At 24.7% G+C, this 22411-nt stretch overlaps 1 protein-coding gene across 5 annotated transcripts in view; it reads left to right on the forward strand.

Moving 5' to 3' along the window:
• The window catches only part of LOC122499860, a 256174-nt gene that overhangs the window by 133080 nt on the left and 100683 nt on the right, over positions 1 to 22411 (forward strand). For all 5 annotated transcript variants that reach the window (XR_006301388.1, XR_006301387.1, XM_043608397.1 and 2 more), the window contains one exon: positions 3381 to 3456. The gene's annotated coding sequence lies outside the window, so the exon portion shown is untranslated. The remainder of the gene's footprint in view (positions 1 to 3380; positions 3457 to 22411) is intronic.

The following is a 22411-nucleotide window of genomic DNA, read 5'->3' on the forward strand; positions in this document are numbered from 1 at the left end:
GTTATTCTGATTACCGACGATAGTTACTATTGACAGTATTATTTAAGTCAATTAAGTTAACATCATCAGTATATACAACTGACGGTAATTGAGGTTAATTCAGTAAATATCGGCGGTATTTACTATTGACGGTAATTATAGTTAATTCAGTGAACACACGATATTTACAACTGACAGTAATTCAGGTATCATCGTTGGTAGTTACAATTGACGATAATTAGAGTTAATTCAGTGAATACCGTCCGTATTTAGGAGTGACGTATTTATAGTGAATTTAGTGACTATCAACGGTAGTTACAATTGACTGTAATTAGAGTTAATTCAGCGTCTATTGGTAAAAGTTACAATTGACGGTAGTTAGAGTTAATTCTGTACATGCTGACGGTACTTAAAACTGACGCTCATTTGAGTGAATTTAGTGACTATGGACGGTAGTTACAATTGACGATAATAAGAGTTAATTCAGTAAATACCGACGGTATTTACAACTGACGGTAATTTAAGTTTTTTTAGTTACTATCGACGGTATTATAAATTACAACAGACGGTAATTATAGTTGATTTGTTTAACAGCGGCAGTATTGCCATATAATAGTGACGATAGTTACGGAATTAATTTATTATCAGCACTCGATTGTAATTAGCTCTTTTACCAATGCTACCAGCAATAAATTATAGTCAAACATCAGACGGTAATGTAACCGTCTACTTGAAGTAGAGAAAATAACAATTTTAATAGCTGCAAATTAGAGGAGTTAAAAAAATGACCAATTTAATTGGTTAATTTAGCCCTTTTAATGTAAGCGACGTGTATAAGGTATCTCTCGCTAGTTTCCGAGTTACTGATTTGACCTTTTACTTTAACGGGTTGAGTTCAGTGGCGTGTGAAAATCGTGCCGACGAGAAATCTCTCGAAGATGGGTAAAGAGTTCAAATTCCGGAGCAAATTTTCTCTCTCTCTCTCTCTCTCACCCAAATTCAAGAAAGCTACTATATAGTAAATGCATCCGGCGATTTCACGTTCACCGAAAAATTTCCTTTATTTTTTGCTTCCTTTTTTTGTTTGGACATCGATAGCACACGTAAAGGGTTCAAGCCACGATCCAAATAGCTCGAATTTCCGGACCTCTTTGGCGCCAGTCGATCTATTTTTTATCCATTTCCCAATACGCATTTCTTTATTTGAAAATAACATTTTTTTAAGGGAACGATATTAATTTTATGTATATAAATTTTTCATTGGGCGAAAATTTCGAATTTTTTTTTTTTGATACTGTTCTTTTATTTTTTTCGAAAAAGAAATATGTGTTGTTTTTAAGTGAAAAATGATTTTATTTGTTGAAAATTGACTTAATTTTTTTTTTTATTTTGTTATTGTTAAGACATTCTTGCACATGTTCTTTTAGCCGGAACGAATTTGAAATCATAGTATTTCTGTTATATAGATTTTGGCCAGAGCCATTACAACTCAACGCGCGAGTCAGTCGCGATATATTTATACGGGCAAGAGGGCGCGGGCACATCTGTTTCAGTGGGCACGTGTCCCCGGAATTAGAACGGGGTATCACCGAAATACGCGACACCCGCGTCAGAATATCCAATTTTCCATCTTCCACACGGTATTATATATGTATATATGAGTGAGCCATTCGTTCTTGGAAGCTCTTGATAATTCCTGATGCATCATCTCTCAAAATTCTTACCCTTATTTCGGTATATGTATACACATATATTCCCCCATGTGTTAACACCGGAAATTTCAGTCTGCACGGAACTTTGAATTTTTTCTAAAAATACAATTTTCATTTAAATAAAAAAAACTAGTACATATTTTGCGAAAATGGGATCTTTTTTTTAAATAAAATAATTAGTTATAAATTATTTTATATGTGAAAAGATTGAAAAAAAGGAATTTTTGGCATAAATCACATTTTGACAGAAGTCTTCTTTAGAAAGAATAAAGTATATTTGACATGAATATTTTCTGTGTAAATCACATTTGACATAAGTCTTCTTTATCATAAAGTATATTTGACATAAATATTTTTTACGTAAATCACATTTGACAAGTCTTCCTTGTCAAAAATCACATTTGACATAAATCTCATTTGACATAAATCACATACAACATAATTCTCATGTGACAAGAATTTCTTCTTTGTCATAAATCACATTTGACATAAATATTTTCTGTCGAAAATCACATTTGACATAAGTCTTCTTTATCATAAAGTATATTTGACATAAATATTTTCTACGTAAATCACATTTGACATAAATCTACTTTGTCATAAATCACATTTGACATAAATCTCATTTGACATAAATCACATACAACATAATTCTCATGTGACAAGAATTTCTTCTTTGTCATAAATCACATTTGACATAAATATTTTCTGTCGAAAATCACATTTGACATAAGTCTTCTTTATCATAAAGTATATTTGACATAAATATTTTTTACGTAAATCACATTTGACAAGTCTTCCTTATCAAAAATCACATTTGACATAAATCTTCTATTTGTCAGAAATCACACTTGACATAAATCTTTTCTGTCATAAGTCACATTTGACATAAGTATTTTCTTTGCAAAATCACATTTCACATAAATCTACTTTGTCATAAATCACATTTGAAACAAATTGCCTATAAATATAAATCTTACGTAACAATTCTTTTGAATCATAAATCGCATGTGATTTTAATCTTATGCAACATAAATCTCATGTGACAATTATTTTTTGACATAAATTGCATATGATATAAATCTTATGTGACAAAAATTTCCTGTGACAAAAATCTTCTGTAACATAAATCTTCTGTGACATAAATCTCCTGTGACATAAATCTCATGTGACATAAATATATGTGACACAAATCTCATGACAATAAGATTTATGCCACAATTTATACCAAATGAGATTTATGTAAAATAAAATTTATGCCAAATGTGATTTATGTATAATAAAATTTATATCAAATGTGATTTATGTAACAATAAAATTCATGTCAAGTGCCATTTATACATTTGAATTTTTCTGGTCACGTGAGATTAATGTTAAATAAATTTGTAAGTCAAATAACATTCATCTCTATTGTGATTTATGTATAAATGTGATTTATGTCAAGTACGATTATGACAATATTTCTGCTCCAGTTGTTATACAATTTTAAACGAAATCTATACTATCATTCGTTAAAAGAATAATATATTTTTAATTGTCAATCGTAGTGTTTAGTTTCATTTTTCCCCCTGAGTAATAGTTTAAACGTGTCAGTTGTTTGCTGACCGAAAAAGAATATTGACAACTAGCAATTATTCACGAGGTGTCGATCACAATATAAACGAAATTTTTTTTTCCTTTTTTTTGCAGAACCCATCATCGACAATGGTAAACGATTCATCAAATCGAATAGCGAGTGTCTGACAGCTCATAAAATGTTGAATCGGTGAGTGTTATACATTCTATATACATATTTCTTGTTTTTTTTATTTAAAAATTTTTTAACACTCTAAATTTGAATTATTAAAAAGGTTTATTAATTTTAATTAGTGAGTGATTTTTTTCTTTTTAATTAGTGAACTTTACTAATAAATAGTAATTTCTACTATAATAAATAATAACTTCTACTAATAAACAACAGACTTTGCCCTCCATAATTAATTAGTTAGCAAGAATTTAAGAAATAAAGGTGATTAATCCTGGAAATAGTGAACTAGGAAAAATATTTTTTTTTTTCGAAAATGACTCGTTGAAAAAAAGTTCTTTTTCTGCGAAGTTTTAACAATTATTTTCGCAATAAGACCGGGGGGGTTAATGGAGACATTGACCTGTTTAGATTAAACATTTTTCTGAATTTCGTGAATCGATTATAGTGTTTCGTAAAAAAGAAAAATTTGCAAGAATTAACGATTCTTTAATTTTTGTTTATCATATATATATATAGCATTCTTTTCGAGAGAATATAATTTTGAATTCTCTTATAGTTGCTCCCGATTCCAGTTTAATTTTTCGATGCCAGATGCAGAACGATGCGAAAGTTGTTTAAGAGAGGACAAAGAAAAAAAAAGAAAAGATGAGAAAAAAAAGAAGTCGTTGCCGACAGTAGCGCCGAACCGAGATCGTCGGAGCCGACAAGGTCCATATCAAAGTATATGCACTTGTGCCGCGATATGACGCAGATAGGCTGAGCAAATTTAATGGCGGTTACTTGATATCGCACCTCGGTTATTATACGAGAGCGGAATTGATTTTTCTTTTGCGTCCTATCGCCATTAGTGTTATCTTCCTCCATTTTTTTATTCTTCAAAGAAAAAAAGAACGGTACCTTATTCCTTTCGGGATATTTTATTGAGTAATTTGACATTCGTTTTTTTTGTTGCGTCTTCTTTCGAATTCAGAGTTGCCACGCAACCTGGAAACCTGGAAAACCTGCAAATGTCAGGGAATTTTATAAACCTTGAAAAAACCTGGAAAAGTCAGGGAATTTTGATTGGAATCCTGGAAAATTATTGTTTTCTAAAGCTATTGTGCTTATTCTTGAAATCTAATTTTTCTTTAATTCAATTTTCTTAATTCAATTTTAAAAGAGTTACCTTCACAGTTTTTCTTCGCAATAATTCAACTATTTTGATAAATAATCAAATGTTTTTTTTATGGAGATTCAATTATTTTCATAAATAATAAAAAACTTTATAGATTTACAATTATTTTCATAAATAATATGACTCATCGCAGAATTTCAATTATTTTCAATACAATTTTAATGGAATTTCTCGAAAAATTAAATTATTCGTCAAAATTTTATTAAAATTCATCAATGAAATTCAATTATTTTAAAAAGCCTTCCTGTCATTTATTTGTTAGAATTTGAGTATTATTGTCAATACATTTTTAATTAAATTTCTTGAAAGAATTCGATTATTTTCAAAAATTTTAATTAAATTCTATTTAACAATTCAATTTATTTTCATTAAAATTTTAATAAAATTCTTCGTAGAAATTTCATTAATTTCTATAATTTATATAAATTCAATTTTTTTCAATATTTACTATTTCAATAAAATTTCACAAAAGAATTCAATTAGGTATTTAAAAAGAAATATTATTCAAAAATTCCTCTGAAGAATTCAATTATTTTCAAAAGTTATAAAATTCTTCGCAAAAATTTAATTATGGTCAAAAGTTTGAAAAAATTATAGTCAAAATTTCAATTATCTTTATAAATATTAAAATTTGTCTCCAAAATGCAATTATTTTCAAAAATTTTAATGAAATTCTTTTTTACAAATTCAATTTTTTTTCAAAAATTCTCCTCCATTCAATGTTCTTCAATATCTTCTATTTTAATAAAATTATCCAAAAGAAATGAATTATTTTAAAAATTTTTTGATAAAACTCTAAACAAACCTTTTATTATTTTTATAAATAACAAATATTTCACAGCAATTCAATTATTTACAAATTTTTTAAAAATTTCTTTGCAATAATTCCATTACTTTCCAAAATATTCAATTAATTTTCACAGAGATTCAATTATTTTTATAAATATTAAAGAACTTTTTCAAAAATTATTAAAAATAGTAAATTTATGGTGTTTAGTTAAAAACACGAAAAAAATTCAATTTTGTAAAAGTTACAAATTATTGGAAAAATTCAATTATTTTCCAGAGTAATAATATTCTTCGCAAAAATTAAATATTGTTCAAAAGTAATAAAATTCTTCTTAGGGATTCAATTATTTTCAAAATATTAATTTTTCACTGAAATTCAATTCTTTTTAAAACATTTTAATAAAATTTTTCGCAATAATTCAATTATTTTCATAAATAATAACATTTTTCTCTGGAATTCAATTATTTTTGAAAATTTTAATAAAATTCTTAACAACTATTCAATTATTTTCATAAATAATAAAATTCATCGCAGGATTTCAATTATTTTTAATACGATTTTACAGGAATTGATCAAAAAATGTAATTATTCTAAAAAATTTAATTTCAATTCCTCGAAAAAATCAATTATTTAAAAAAATGTTTTTTTAAAATTTTTTTCGAAGAATCCAATTATTTACAAAAATATTAGAATATTTCACAGGAATTCAATTATATCCAAATATTTTGATAAAATTGACAGAAAGAAATCAATTATTTTAAATACAATTTTAATTTATAATTAAATTTTTTTTGAAATAATTCAATTATTCTTTGAGATTATAATAAAATTCTTCTCAAGAATTCAATTATTTACATAAATAATTCTTCGAAAGAATTCTATTCTGTCGATAAATAACAAAATTATTTCCTAAAATTCAATTATTTTCAGGCATTTTGATAAAATTCTTTGCAAAATTCAATTATGTTCATAAATAACAATATTCATCATAAAAATTCAATTATTTTTAAAAGTAATAAATTTTTGCTTGGAAATTTAATTATTTTAAAAAACTCTAATAAAATCGTTCGCAAGAATTCAATTATATTTTCATAAATAATAAAATGCCACACAGACATTCAATTATTTACAAAAATATTAAATTTTTTTACAGCAATTCAATTATTTTCAAATATTTTAATAATAAAACTCAATGCTGAATTTTAATTATTTTTAATAAAATTTTAATCGAATTTCTCGAAAAATTTAATTCTTTTTTTAAATTTTATTAAAATTCGTTGATAGAATTGAATTATTTGAAAATTTGTTGATAACGATTCTTTATGAGATTTTAATTTTAAGAAACATTGAATTATTTAATAAATTATTTATTTTTGTCTTTAAATAATTGAATTGTCGTTTAATTTTCTAATTATAATGGATTCAAATATGAATTTCAGTTAAAATTGTAGATAATTGAATTTTGATCTTATTAATAATAATTAATTTAAAGAAGAATTTTAGTTAAAAATTCTGTTTTTTGACCTGGAGAACCTGGAAAAGTCAGGGAATTTAAAATGAGCAAAAGCGTGGCAACCCAGATTTACCATTTTTTGGAAATTTTTATTTTGTGATGAATGTGGAAATGTAATTTTATTTTTTTGAAAATTTTCACTCTTAATGAATGTGGAATATTAATTTTATTTTTTGGGGAAATTTTCATTCTCAATGAATGTGGAATATTAATTTTATTCTTTAGGAAATTTTTCATTCCCGACGAAAGTAAAAAATTAATTATTCCTTAGGAAATTTTTCATTCTCGAGAAAAAAGTAGAAAATTAATTATTTTTGAGAAAATTTTTATTTTTATTTTTATTTTTAGCAATAAAAAAATTCAACTTTTCTGAATCAATCTTTTTTCTTGATTTTGCAATAGACTACTTTGAAAAACACGCTGTAAATTCTTCTCGGTTGTATCAATATTTTTGTTTCTCTCTCAATGCTGCAGATGTTTCTGTTCATAAAGTCTTTTTTCGCATTTTTTCGAACATGATTTTTGTAGCCGGGTGTTTATAGTAAACAATAATTTTATAAGGTCGAATTTTTATTTACCTGAATTTTCATATTTTGCTTTTTTATTTTTCCAAGCGAATTTTTATTTAGTTTTTTTTTTTTTATTGAAAATTATAAAGTTAAATTTTATAAAGATGCTTTCTATAAATTTGACTCCTTTGAGTGAATTTACTTATCTTGGTCTAGAGCAAAATTTATATTTAAATAATAAAAAATAAAAAAAAGTTTTCTAAAGTTTCTGATTGTCAATTTTCTTATTTAGTTATAGATATGAGTGCGAAGCCTGAAATAGTAATTTCTTTTCATGAATAGTAATTTTTACTTATATACGATTATATATTAAAATTTCCGAAAATTGCAGTAACAACTGTGAGTAATTTCCAGTGAAAACTTGCAACGAAAATTGCAATGTTATAAAATATAAATTCACTTGAATAAAAATGAATTCCACTATAAATACTTAAGAACACGCAACTCTAAAATTTCCATATAAATTCTTGCCGATAAAAAATCACTATATACCAAAAAATCGTGATAATTTTTCAAAAAGAACATGACGGTATAAAATTGAATAAAACACGTATACACGTGCTATATCGTACACATTCAGCTGCATTCAGACGAAAATAAAAAGATTAAAAGAATAAAAAGAAGATATAATAAAGTATTATAAAATTTGACGTTCCGCGTTATTAAAAGAAAATTACACTTTATTATAAAAGTCTCGTGTAATGTATATACGTGAAATGCGCCAAATGGCATCATAAGTGGACCATCAAAAGAAGAACTCTCGCGAGAAGATTTGCACGCGGCTTGGCCAATTGAATGTGTAAAAGAGATGTAGGTGTGTTGGTGTTGGTGTGTTGTCGATGCAAGCATGGAATGCAGCTTCGAGCCAAACTCAGTCTTGTTGACCGGCTACTGTATACACGAAAGAGAAGTCCTTTATCATCCTGGGACGTGAAACGAGACGTCGTAATGTGACTCGAAAGCATCTTTTTTTCTTCCTTCATATACTTCATTTCTTATCCCTCACTCGTTTCCGTTAATTAATTGGCTCCTGGTTCTCAAAGCGAGGAATAAAAAACAAAAAAGAAAAAAAAGAGGGAATCAAATGATAAAACTTTGATCGAATTCGATGCTTATCACTTTAATGAAATTACGTGTATTTAATTCCTAAAATTTTATTTCCTTTATTTTTTGTACGAATATGCAAATTCTGGTGGAAATTAAGTTTGTCGCATTTTGATGAATGGCAAACATTTTGCGGTTACTTTTGGGATTACAGAAATATATTGGCGTTAAAATATAACAGGCTTCGCACTCGATAATTAATTTTAAAAAAGTAGCTTTATGGGGAAACTTCAACTATATAAATTTTTAACTATGTCAAAAAAGTGATTTAAATTTTCCAGAAAAATATTTTTCTAATCATTTTTCTAAAACATTATTTTCATAATAATTTTTTGAATAAAGGAAATCAATAGATAAAAATCCATTGAAATCCATTGAATCCATTGAAATGAAAAATCCATTAAAAGTAATAAAATAATTAAATTCTTAGAATTCGTAAAAAATTTTTTAATTTTGATGTCTTTTCATTAGCCTCAAACTATGAAATTACCAGAAATTTTTTATTGTATATTTAATTAATTATTAAAAATAAAATTGATTTCTAGAAGAATTTTAGTTAAAAACAATGAAAAAAATTGAATTTTGAAGAAGTTATGAATGATTGCCGAAAATCAATTATTTTCAAAAATAATAAAATTCTTCTCCGAAATTCAATTCTTTTCAAAAGTATAATATATACTTTTAGCAGAAATTCAATTATGTTAAAAAATTTAAATAAAATCTGGTAAACATTTCAATTATTTTTAAAAATAATAAAATTCTTCTTCGAAATTCAATTATTTAAAAAAGCAAAAAAACTTTTAGTATAAATTCAATTATGTTCAAAAATTTAAATAAAATCTCAAAAAAATTTCAATTATTTTCAAAAGTAATAAAATTTTTCTCCAAAATTCAATTATTTTCAAATGTAATAAAATTTTTCTCCGACGTTCAATTATTTTCAAAAGTACAATAAAAACTTTTAGTAGAAATTCAATTATATTCAAAAATTTCAATAAATTCTCGTAAAAATTTCAATTATTTTCAAAAATAATAAAATTCTTTTCCGAAATTCAATTATTTAAAAAAAATTATTGATAAAATTCTATGCAAATATTTACTTATTTTCATAAATAATAAAAATTTTACAATAATTCATTTATTTACAAATTTTATAAAAATTTCTTCGCAATGATTCAATTATTTTAGTAAATAATAAAATTCTTTGCAAAATTCAATTATTTTTAAACATTTTAAAAAAAATTTTCTCCTGAATTCAATTATTTTCATAAATAATAAAATTCATCGCAGGATTTCAATTATTTTTTTAGATTTTAATCAAATTCTTTGCAAAATTCAATTATTTTTATAAATAATAAAATTCTTTTTTGGGATTCAATTATTTTCAAAAATAATAAAACTCATCGAAAAATTTCAATTATTTTTAATACAATTTAAAGCGAATTCCTCCAAAAGACAATGTTTTTTCATAAGTTCAAAATTAAATTGCATTTAAAACTTGAATAATTTCTCTTAAATAAATATTTAAATATTTCTTTATTTTTCCACAGGAATTTTAAATATTTTAAATTTTACCTGAAATTCAGTTTTAAATCAATTTTTATTAGAAATTTCTACGAGAATTCAACTATTTTAATATAAAAATAAATAATTTATTAAATAATTGAATTGCAATGAATATTTTATTATTTATGAAAATAAAAAATAATTATTTATGAGAATAATTGAATTTTTACAATTTTTTTCGACGAATTTAAATTAAAATTTAATTTGAAAATCATTCAGTTTTTATGTAGAATTTTATTAAAATTCATTTAAAAATAATCGAATAACTGCGAAGAATTGCAATAAAATTTTTTAGAGTAAAAAAAAAATTCTTTAAAGTATTTAATTTAGTTCAATTAAATTTGACAAACAAATTTTTAATTAATAGAAACTATAATTTAATTTTTTTCAATTATTTACTGGAATTTAACTATATTTTCAAAACAATTTTATTACAAAGTTTTAAAAGACTATTTAAATTTTAACTGAAATTAATTTTGAAATCATAATTTTTCTTAGAAAGATTTACGAGAATTCAAATATTTAAATATATAATAATTAATAATTTATTGAATAATTGAATATTTCTCAAAATTGAATTTTAACGAAGAATTACATTAAAATCTTTGAAAATAATTGTATTCTTTCGAAAAATTAAGAAAAAAGATTATTAAGAATAATTGCATTTTTTTGGGAATTCATTTAAAATTATATTAAGAGTCGTTAAGAATAATAATTGAAATTCTGCGATAATTTCTATTATTTGTGAAATTAATTAAATTTTTGTGAAGAATTTTATAACAATTTTTTTTTTTTTAGTAATTGATTTTGTTGGAAAATTTTTATAAAAATTGTATTTTAAATTATTGAATTCCAATGAATATTTTATTATTTATGAAAATAAAATAAAACAATTCTTTATTAGGATAATTGAATTTTTACAAATTTTGTCGACAAATTTAATTAAAATTTAATTTGAAAATCATTCAATTTTTATATAGAATATTATTAAAATTTTTTTACAAATAATTGAATATTTTGCAAGGAATGCAATAAAATTTTTGAAAGTAATTGAATTTTCGTGAAGAATTTTAGAAAAATTCTTCGAAATAATTAATTTTTTTTTGAAAAAATTTAATAAAAAATTGTATTTTAAATTCTTTAATTGTCACTTTCAAATTAAAATTCTATTATTTATGAAAATAATTGAATTTCAACGAATAATTTGATAAAAATTCTATTCAAAATTATTTACATTCACGCACACTGCATAGCATATATATTTACGAGGAATTAATTATAATTCACTATTATATAATTAAAACTACACGCGATAGGAAAGAAACGTGTCTATGTCTTTGGTTACATAATGAAATGCAGACAGTAAATATAAGCTTTAATAAATCGCACGTTTAATTGTACTCTCTTAATTAATAATTAATGAAAAATTTAAATTGACTTGATTGGATGGTCGTGAACCTTGTGTATGTCGGTAGGCAGTTGTTTATTGGTCAGTTAACGTGAGAAGTTACACACGACTCGCAAGTTACGCATATGACCCTTAACGTTGACCTCTGTCGCAATGTCATTCAGGTCAATGCTCCGTGAAATATTTATTTCGAGCATTTCCGTAAGTATTATTAGCACCCGGTTAAGTCTGACAATACGGCAGCCAAGAATTTACAACTACCATGCCTTTGACTTACTTCTTTTTTTCATTGCCTCTCTTCAAACATTTCAAATCGCATTGCAAAATCTTTTTTTTTTTTATTTTAACTATAAGTTAGAGAGGAGTGTTAAAATAGGATTTTGATCAGTGTCAATGAATTAGAACGTAATTTTACTAATGGCTGAAAAATTCGACCAATTATATCTACCGCCTATTACCGTCAGTTGCGATTGTTCATCTGGTATTTATTTTTTCCAACTAACACTAAATGTATTTATTTTCGATTACAATTGTCGACTACCGTCATTTAAAACTATAGCCAATTATGGTTGAAAACTACCGTCAGTCGTATCTACCGTCAATAAAAGTTGAAAACTATCTTCAGTCTAATCTACAGTCGATAAAAATTAAAACTACGATTGCCCTGATTGCAAACTTACAACATTTGTAACTACCGTCGATCACCTTTGTAATATACCGTCAGTGAAAACAACCGATAATTATAACTACCGTCTGAATACGAATTACCGTATGAATCAGTTTGTTTAAACCTTTCCGCCTAATTATTCTATCAAATACTAGCAATTGTAACTACCGTAACTACCGTCGATTATAATTGATAGCTACCGGTATTTGAAACTAAAATCAATACTACCGTCAGGAACATTTGCTATTAATTAAAATTGAAATCAACTATCAGTTAGTGACATTATTCATGACTGCAAACTTTCATCAAGTGTAACTACCGTTCACTACCGTCAGTTAAGATTGAATTCATTATCTCTTTAAACATTGTTATTAAATAGTCTTGGAGCTACTAGCAGTTGTAAGTACCGTCGATTATAATTGATAACTACCGATATTTTAAACTGCAGTCAACACTACCGTCAAGAACTACCATCAAACACATTTACCGTCAATAAAAATAAACAAGTGTCAGAATTTGTCATTTTGATGCAATTACTTGCATCTGACGAGTTTCAATCCACGCGACAGTACTTTTATAACTGTTACTTTACATAAAAAAGTAGTATATACGGTAGTTATATCTAGTAATTTACATCGACGGTAGTTGTATCTGACAACAATTTAAATCGACGGTTGCTGAATTAGGACGTAGTTTTATTAATGACGCTAATCATGATTATAAACTTCGACCAATAATATTTACCGTCGACTACCGTCAGTTGCGATTGCTATTAACTTAACATTTATTTTTTTTCAATTAACACTAATTGTATTAACTCTCGATTACAATTGATGGCTACCGACATTTGAAACTATAACCAATTATGGTTGCAAACTACCGCCAGTCGCAAAAAAACTGAAAACTACCATCAGTCACAACTACAATCAATAAAAATTGAAAACTACCATTAGTCACAACTACAGTCAATAAAAATTAAAAACTACGATCAGTTACTATCGCTCATCTTGATTGCAAACTTACAAAATTTGTAACTACCGTCCATTACATTTGATATCTACCGTCAGTGAGAATAACTGTCATAAATGATTTCATTTACAATTAATTATAACTACCGTCTGAATCAGATAGTTTGCACCTTTTAGCCTAATTATTCTAGAAACTACAAGCAGTTGTAACTACCGTAGAACATAATTGATAGCTACCGGTATTTGAAAGTACAGTCAATACTACCGTCAAGAATTACCATTAAGCATATTTACCGTCAATTAACATAAACAAGTGTCAGAAGTTGTTATTAATGCAATTACTTGCATCTGATGAGTTACAATAATTATAGCTGTAGTTTTAACTCACGGTATGCACAGCTGACAGCTATTTAAACTCGTGGTAGTTATAATTAGCAGTGTTGACAATTCACAGACGGTAGTTAAAATTGTTAGTAGTTACAATTGTCTGCAGGTACAATTAACAATAATAACAAAGAACGGTAGTTACTATCTCTTATTATAGATAGTTTTAACTTACGGTAGTTACAACTTTTATTATACTTTTATACTTTTATTATACTCTTATTATAAGGGGCCGTTCAAAAAATACGTAACGCTATTTTTCGGAAATTTGGACCCCCCCTCCCCCCATGTAACGCAATGTTGTATACATTAACGCCATTTTTTCTGCTGACCGTAACAAACAGCTTGACCCCCCTCCCCCCTAAAGCGTTACGTATTTTTTGAACGGCCCCTAAATAACGGTAGTTACAATTAAATGTAGAAATAATTGAGAGTCGTTGCAACTGACAGTAGTAACAATTGACGGTAACAAAAATTTATAGTCGTTTTAACTGACGATAGTTTAAATTGACAGTAATTCTAAATGACGGTAGTTACAATTAACAGTAATTTCAACTGACGGTAGTTGCAAGTAACAGTAATTTTAAATGACGGTGGTTACAATTAACAGTAGAAACAATTAACAATCGTTGCAATCAACAGTAGTAACAGTTGACGATATTAAAATTAATTGTAATGGTTTCCACTGACGGTAATTTCTAATAACATTAGATTTGCGGTAGTTACAACTGATAGTAATAACAGCTTTAATAATAATTGCAATTTACAGTAGTTTCAACTAATGGTAGTAATGTTAAAAATTAATAGAAATTCCTTTAGTAACAATGAACTTTTATTACAACTGACGGTAGTTACAATTAACTCTAGAAACAATTGGGAATAGTTGCAACTGACAATAATAGTTATAATTAGTGGTAGAAACAATGGATAATCGTTGCAACTGACAGTAGTACCGGTTAACGTTATCTACAATTGATAGTAGTTTCAACTGACGGTAGTTAGAATTACTAGTAGAAACAATTGATAATCATTACAACTGACAGTAGTAACGGTTAACGGTATCTAAAATTGATAGTAGTTTCAACAGACAATAAATTCAAATAACAGTAATTTTAACTGACGGTACTTACAGTAAATAGTAATTTTAACTGACGGTAGTTATAATTAACAGTAGAAACAATTGACAATCGTTGCAACTAACAGTAGTAATGTTGACGGTATTTAAAATTCTTATAAGTTTCAACCGACGGTAGATTCAATTAATAGTAATTTCAACTGACGGTAGTTACAGAAAATAGTAATTTTATCTGACGGCAGTTACAGTTAATAGGAATTTTAACTGATGGTAGTTACAACAAACAGTAATTTTAACTGACGGTAGTTACAATTAACAGGAATTTTAACGGATGGTAGTTACAATTAACAGGAATTTTAACTGATGGTAGTTATAGTAAATAGTAATTTTAAGTGACGGTAGTTACAATTTTAACAGTAGAAACAATTGACAATCGTTGCAACTGACAGTAGTAATGTTGGCGGTATTTAAAATTCTTATTAATTTCAACCGACGGTAGATTCAATTAATAGTAATTTCAACTGACGGTAGTTACAGCAAATAGTAATTTTATCTGACGGCAGTTACACTTAATAGGAATTTTAACTGACGGTAGTTACAATGAACAGTAGTGTTAACTGACGGTAGTTACAATTAACAGGAATTTTAACTGACGGTAGTTACAATTTTAACAGTAGAAACAATTGACAATCGTTGCAACTGACAGTAGTAATGTTGACGGTATTTAAAATTCTTATTAGTTTCAACTGACGGTAGTTACCATTTACAGTAATTTCAACTGACGGTAGTTGCATTAAATAGTAATTTTAACTGACGGTAGTTTCAAATAGAACTTATTTCGACTAACAGTCCTTCCAATTGATTACCAATAATTAAAAGATCTTCCAATCAATAAATATGTATTTTTAATTCCTAAACTTTTTTTGCCAACAAACAAAAAGTAAAGTTAATTTAAAACGGTAATTAATCACAATGTAGAACGTGTATAAATTTTTAAACGACTAAAAGTTTTATCAGACATTATGTCATTTTTGTTTCTTTATATAGAATAAAAATTTTTTGAAAGGAAAAAAAAATTGGTGAAATTAATTTTTCTCCTGACGGTCATAATTTTTTTCCGAGAAAAGGGATTAGAGTGAGAGTAAATCTCGGGTGGTTAGAGACAGGATATCCGTATCAGGACAGTGCGACATGTTGTCCAAGCTATTATATTCCTTTCTACGTGACTGAATTACATTAACCGCACTGGCTGTTACAGAACAGGGCATCCTACTGCATTAAACTTTAATATAATGAATTGTACATTTTCTGCCACGATGCACACACTATTGGATATAGAAGAGGGGGGTGATTAGAGATGATAAAGGACTTTGAAATTAAAGAAATGGAGAGAATGTTAAATGTACTTATAATTTTCACTGAGATGGGAAATAACGCATGTTGAGAAAAAGAGAGAGAGAGAGAGAGAGAGATGGACGTGAAGAAATATATACAGAACGTGAATCACGACAGAGTCATCCTGGCGCCAGGAATCGGTCCATATACGTATATAGGCGCATCTCGCGAGTTCAGATAAGGAAAACTTGTAGACACTCAACACACGCACACACTTTACTCACGCAAGTACGGAAATGTCTCAAAATGTGACAGTTAACATTTGCTTCTTTCAATTTTTTCTTTTTACTTTTTTTTCTCTGCCTTTACTGATAGTCTATTTCAGAAAATTTACTTTTATATATTTATAATTCTGTAAAATTGATCCACAATACAGAGTTTTTTTTTTTATAAAAATGTCAAATTGAGACAAAAAATTCTTAAAAATTAAATTTCAATTCCTCGGAAAAATTTTTTTTTAATGCTTTGGAAGAATTCACTTATTTATAAAAATATTAAAAAATTTTACAGGAATTCAATTACTTTCAATATCTAGTATTTTCATAGAATTTCGCAAAAGAATTCAATTATTTAAAATAAAATTCTCATAATATTTATTATTATTCGGAAAAATTAATTAATTAAAAAAAAAATTATAAAATTCTTATGAAGAATTCAATTATTTTCAAAATTAACAAAATTTTTCACAGAAATTCAATTATTTTTAAAAATTTTAATAAACTTATTCGCAATAATTCAATTATTTTTATAAATAATAAAATTCTTCTCAGGAATTCAATTATTTTTGAAAATTTTAATAAAATTCTTAGCAACTATTCAATTATTTTCGTAAATAATAAAATTTTCATTGGAATTGATAATTAATTTAAAATAGCATTTTTTATTAAATTTTTTCAAAAAAAAAAAATTAATTATTTCAAAGAATTTTTTTTAAATTCTTTACAAAAATTCAATTATTTTAAGACATTTTAATATAATTCTTTGCAAAATTTAATTATTTTTAAAAATAACAATATTTTTCACAGAAATTCAATTCTTTTTAAACATTTTAATCAACTTGTTCGCAATTATTCAATTATTATCGTAAATAATAATATTCTTTAGAGGGATTCAAATTATTTTCTAAAAATTTGTTACAATTCTTTATAAAAATTCAATTATTTTCAAAAAATTTTTTACGATTCTTTATGTAAATTGAATTATTTTCAAAAAATTTGTTACAATTCTTTATGAAAATTTAATTATTTTTAATATAACTGTAACGAAATAGTTTTTAAATCTATCCAAAATAATTAAATTATTTTCAAAAATTGGAATAAAATTCTGGTCAAAAATTCAATTATTTTCGTAAATAATAAAATTCTTGTTAAAAATTTAATTATTTTTGTAAATAATAATCTTCTTTGGAGGGTTTCAATTATTTTCAAAAAATTTGTTACAATTCTTTATGAAAATTCAATTATTTAAAAAAATTTTTACCATTCTTTATGAAAATTCAATTTTTTTCAATTTTTAACATTTAGTCTTGAAGGAATTTTTAATCTCTTCGAAATAGTTCAATTATTTTCAAAAATGTTTAAAAAAATTCTTGACAGCAATTCAATTATTATCGTTAATAATAAAATTTTTATTGGAAATGACAATTAATTAAAAATACGATTTTTTATTAAATTTAAAAAAAATCAATTATTATTTCAAAAAATTTTATTAAAATTCTTTACGAAAATTCAATTATTTTGAGGCATTTTAATATAATTCTTTGCGAAATTCAATTATTTTTATAATTAATAAAATTCTTTGCAACAATTAAATTATTTTCACAAATAAAGTTTTTCACAAGAAGTCAATTATTTAAAATAAAGTTTTGATAATATTTATTATATTTCAAAAAAATTAATTATTTAAAACAGTGTTTATAAAATCCTTATGAAGCATTTAATTATTTACAAAAATAAAAATATTTTCACAAAAATTCAATTCTTTTGAGACATTTCAATAAAATTTTTCGCAATAATTCAATTATTTTCATAAATAATAAAATTCTTCGTAGGATTTCAATTGATTTTAATACGATTTTACAGGAATTGATCATAAAATGTAATTATTCTTAAAAATTTAATTTCAATTCCTCGAAAAAATTAATTATTTAAAAAAAATGCTTTTTTAAAATTTTTTTGGAAGAATCCAATTATTTACAAAAATATTAGAATTTTTCACAGGATTTCAATTATTTTCAAATACTTTAATAAAATTGTTCGAAAGAAATCAATTATTTTAAATAGAATTTTATTTCAATTTTTTTGAAATAATTCAATTATTCTTTTAGATTTTAATGAAATTCTTCCCAAGAATTAAATTATTTGAATTCTTGGAAAGAATTCAATTATTTACATAAATAATTCTTCGAAAGAATTCAATTATTAAAGATAAATAACAAAATTATTCCCGAAAATCCAATTATTTTGAGGCATTTTAATAAAATTTTTTGCAAAATTCAATTATTTTCATAAATAACAATATTCATTACAAGAATTCAATTATATTTAAAAGTTTTAAATTTTGTCTTGGAAATTCAATTATTTAAAAAAATTTAATAAAATCGTTTGCAAGAATTCAATTTTTATATATCCCCGATAATGTGTAAAATCTAGAAAATTTAAAACCTCGAAAGTTGAACTCCTCGAATGCTCAAAACATATAGAAAATTCGAAATGATGTTCTCATAGTATTTTATTAAAATTTTTTTAATACATTATTCCAAAGCAATATTCCAAAGTTCCAAAACTTTGATATTTCTAAAATTCGAATGGAATATTCCAGAAGAATATTTCCAACTTTCTAATTAAATATTCCAAGAATGCGAATGAAATGTTGTACGCAATTGGAGATATATTAATATTAATATTAATAATAATAATTATAAATAAAAAATAAATGAGAAAAACAAAGATTTTTTTTAAATTTTTTAATTTTGTTAAAATTACGATGAAAGCAATACATCTTTTTACGTACAACTATATTCTCGCACCCGCAAAATGTTGGAAATAAAATTTCATGGTTTCGAATAATTCGAAGCGATTTCGCGGAATGAAAAGTTTCCCACGTGTAATATTCTCTTTCGCAAGGATGAAGATGAAAATCGAGGTAAAAATTGTTGTCGCGCGCGCTCTTTTTCACGTAAAAGCGACAAACTGTTCGGAAAGCACGTACACGCAACGCAACGTTTGTAACTTGATACCGTTAATGGCTGACAATTCCTATGTAGTTGGGTGAACTGAAAATATATATATGCCACCATTAAGGTGTCGCGGACAAAAACAGAAAGAGAGAAAAAGAGAGAAAAAAAAATGGAAAAACTATATGAGAAACCATTAAATCTCGCAATGATTAGTACATATTGCAAATAACGCAATGCCTCACGGCTTTGCAGTAAGGAAACAGTTCGCGAGACAGCACTTAATTACCCTGTTCGCATGACATCATTAACAAGTCGATGATTATGAATGAACGATTATATATATATATATATAATACAAGTACATTTCTGGTTTGTGACCTCGATTCAATCGCATGGGAAACTGCGTGAAAATGAAAATTTATTCCTCCTCTTGTCAAATGTTTTTCACAACTTTCGCTTTTCAATTCACAAAAATTCTTTTTTACACCGCAATTAATTACAGGTTTTATTAATCAAACAACGCTTGGGATTTTTGTTGGCAAATTAATCACATGATCGGTATTATCAATTAATTACATGCTTTGATGTTTTAATTAAATGTTTTTTTATTAGTATAGTGAAAAATATTGTTTTTTTTATCGACAGTATAACTTGTCATTAATTTTTTCTTTGTCGACTCTTCACTTTTATAATTACAGAGCTCGAAGCAGTGAAAGTATTTAAAAATAGTAAATACGGACCTTACGGACCAAAAATTAAAAATTACGGACCAACTGACAAAAATAGAATCAGGCCGAATCAAAGAGAATAATCAAAGAGATAAGTCTTCGAGTCGAAGTCATCGATTTCTTCCTGTTTTATAATAATTAATAATAATTATTGATAAAAATGAATAAAAATAATTTATAATAATTAAAATCATTATCAATTCAATTATTATTTTTAAGAATTTAAAACTAAAATTTTTCGATTATTTTTTTAAATTTTCGAAAAAGTTATTTGACAATTTTCAAATTCATTTCTTTACAATATTTAATTTTACGAAATTTCAATTATTCGTAAATTCTTTAATTAAATAAATACTAGAAAATAGAAACTAAAAATATTTTAAAAAAACTTAATTAAACTTTTTCAGAAAAATTAATTATAAAATACTATTTTTTAAAATTCACGCCATATTGTTTTTAATATTCAATTATTATCTAAAATTTTAACTGAAATTTATTTTAATAAAATGAAAATCAATTCTTATTAGAAAATTCTACCAGAATTCAATTATTTTTAAAAATTTTAATAAAATTCTTGGCATAAATTAAAAATAACAAAATTCTTAGCAGATCTTCAATTACATTCAGAAATTTTTATAATAAAATTTTTCTCAAGAATTTAAATATTTTCGTAAAATAATAAAAATCTTTGCGCAGAGATTCAATTATATTATCAAAAGTCTTAATAAAATTCTTCGCGAGAATTCAATTATTTTCAAAAATATCAGAATTTTAGCAGAAATTTAAAATATTTTAAAAAGTTTTGATAAAACTTTTTTTGGTAGAAATTCAATTATTTTTAAGACAATTTAAAAAAAAATGTCTCGATAAAATTCAATTATTTTTAAAATTTTAATGAAATTTCTTCGAAAGAATTCAATTATTATAATCTAAGATTTTAACTGAAATCTATTTTTAAATCAATGTTAATAAAAAAATTCTACCTGAATTCAATTATTTAAATACAAATAAAATGCAAATAAATAATTTATCGAATAATTGAATGTTTCTTGGAAATCAATTCCCATTAAAAATTTTTATCTACAAATTTTTAAATAATTAAACTCTTTGGACGAATTTAAATGAAATTTTTAAGAATTTTTCCGAAAAATTTCGATTAAAATTCTATTGAAAATAATTGAATTCCTAAAAAGAATTTTATTAAATACGAACATAATTGATTCCTTGTAAAAATTTAATTATTTATGAAAATAGTTGAATGATTGCGAAGAAATTTATAAAAAAAATTGGTTATTAATGAAATTCTTGTGAAATTTTTATTATTTTTTGAAAATAATTAAAAATTTTTGTAGAATTTTATTAAATTTTTTTTTTAAATAATTAAATTCTTTTGGTAAATTTTATGAAAATAGTAGATATTGAACAATATTTAATTTTTGCGAAGAATATTATTACTTTTAAAAATAATTGATATTTTGCAATGGATTTTATTAAAATTTTTGAAATTAATTGAATTTCTGCGAAGAATTTTGCTATTTATTTATAAAGATAATTGAGATGTTTTAAACATTTTGTTTAGATTTTTTGAAAATAATTGAATTTCGGAGAAGAATTTTAATATTTCTAAAAATAATTGAAATTTTGACGAGAATTGTTAAAAATTTTTTAACATAATTGAATTTCTGCGAAGAATTTTATTACTTTTGAAAATAATTGAAATTTTGCAATGGATTTTATTAAAATTTTTGAAAATAATTGAATTTTGTCTAAGAATTTTAATATTTCTAAAGATAATAATTGAAATTTTGACGAGAATTTAAAAAAATTTTTGAACATAATTGAATTTTGGCAAAGAATTTTATTACTTTTAAAAATATTTGACTTTCTGCAATGATTTGTAATTTCTCTAGAATTCTCAAATTTATATCGTACAATTTACGAACTTTTCATCCTTTCTGAATGAAATTACGGACTTTACAGACCTTTTTTAAAAAAAAACTATTATGATTACCTCAGTTATAATTATAACAGAAGTTACTCAATAGTTACAAAAAGTAAAAAATAAATTTAGAAAAAAATATCGGTTTGTGAGGATTATTTAAGTTTCCGATAAATGTCATTACAGATGACGGTAGTTACAACTGACGCTATTAGAATCAATTTACTAACAATTGATGTTCGTTAACACTATAAAGATGATAACAAAGTTAGTTGAAGTGATAAGCTAGGTTAAATGTTATGAAATTAAAATCGACGGTAGTTGCAACTGACGGTATAACTATAGTTACTTTACTGACAATTTTTTTCAACTGTTTGTAATTCATAAAATCCAGTTAAAGGAATTTACATACAATTGATTTACGAAATCAATTGTAATTAAAGGCTCTTACAACTGACGGTAGTTTCAACTCATTAGTGTTTAATTGTATTTTAAGACGTTTACAACTAGCGGTA

This window comes from Leptopilina heterotoma, unplaced genomic scaffold (genome assembly GCF_015476425.1).
Source record: "Leptopilina heterotoma isolate Lh14 unplaced genomic scaffold, ASM1547642v1 Lhet_177, whole genome shotgun sequence".
Classification (NCBI taxonomy): Eukaryota; Metazoa; Arthropoda; class Insecta; order Hymenoptera; family Figitidae; genus Leptopilina; species Leptopilina heterotoma.